The 886-nt window shown below is 34.1% G+C and overlaps 1 protein-coding gene across 1 annotated transcript in view; it reads left to right on the forward strand.

The window, feature by feature from the left end:
• Positions 1-348: 348 nt before the first annotated feature.
• LOC106881756 (holocytochrome c-type synthase) overlaps positions 349-886 on the forward strand; it is a 19,445-nt gene continuing 18,907 nt past the window's right edge. Inside the window, exon 1 of the mRNA XM_014932247.2 lies at positions 349-367. The gene's annotated coding sequence lies outside the window, so the exon portion shown is untranslated. The remainder of the gene's footprint in view (positions 368-886) is intronic.

The following is an 886-nucleotide window of genomic DNA, read 5'->3' on the forward strand; positions in this document are numbered from 1 at the left end:
ATATGTGTATATATATCTGGAGAATCTACAAGAATAGATGCAAGCGCTAATTTATGAAAAAACATGTGACATATTAATAAAAATCTGTAAATGTACAACCAGCCAGATATCTGAGTACCTTATTATTTTTTCTAATATATAATTCCTATACATCACCTCCAAACCTAATATATGTATGTATAAAACTATGAAAAGACAATTTTGAATTTAGGACCGTAGAAACAATGATACCCTCCTCCTATACTTCTATATTTCTACTACTAGTTATTCTTCTTGAGTGAAACTGCTTCAGTCTAGGTTCTAAACCTTCTTCGCTCACTGCTAACTACCTGACTGGGCTTGAAGATGTGGCTATTGATTGATGATAGTGAGTGATCTTAGTTTTATTATTATATCTTATATGGTTGGAATTTCTTTTACGTTTCTCTCTCTCAAGGACATTCCTACTGATTTAGTAATGTGAAAATTTAGTGAAGGCCTGCTTCTGTTTGGAGTCGAAGCATGATAGCAGTATTCTCGCAGCTTATACGTATCTTGGAATGTGATGTTTTGAGGTGTTTATATCCTTTTTTTTGTCAATGATTGAAGGGAAAACATTAAAAAAAAAAACCCAGAGTGGGTGGCAAAGGCAGATTTATTTATAAAGGTCGGTGAATGAAGATGATGAAATTGGTAAGATAAATTAGGAATACAACCAAGAAAGAATAGCATTCTCGAAGAGAAGACCGCTACAAAAATTACACAACACAAGCCGATGTGCTGCTGCTGCTGGTACTACTACTACTACTACTACTACTACTAAATACTAATAATAATTCCTGGTACAATAGTACAATAGGCACAAGGCATGAAATTTTTGGGGAAGGGGCTAATCGATTACATCGAC

Source organism: Octopus bimaculoides, chromosome 19 (assembly GCF_001194135.2).
Source record: "Octopus bimaculoides isolate UCB-OBI-ISO-001 chromosome 19, ASM119413v2, whole genome shotgun sequence".
In the NCBI taxonomy this organism is placed as follows: Eukaryota; Metazoa; Mollusca; class Cephalopoda; order Octopoda; family Octopodidae; genus Octopus; species Octopus bimaculoides.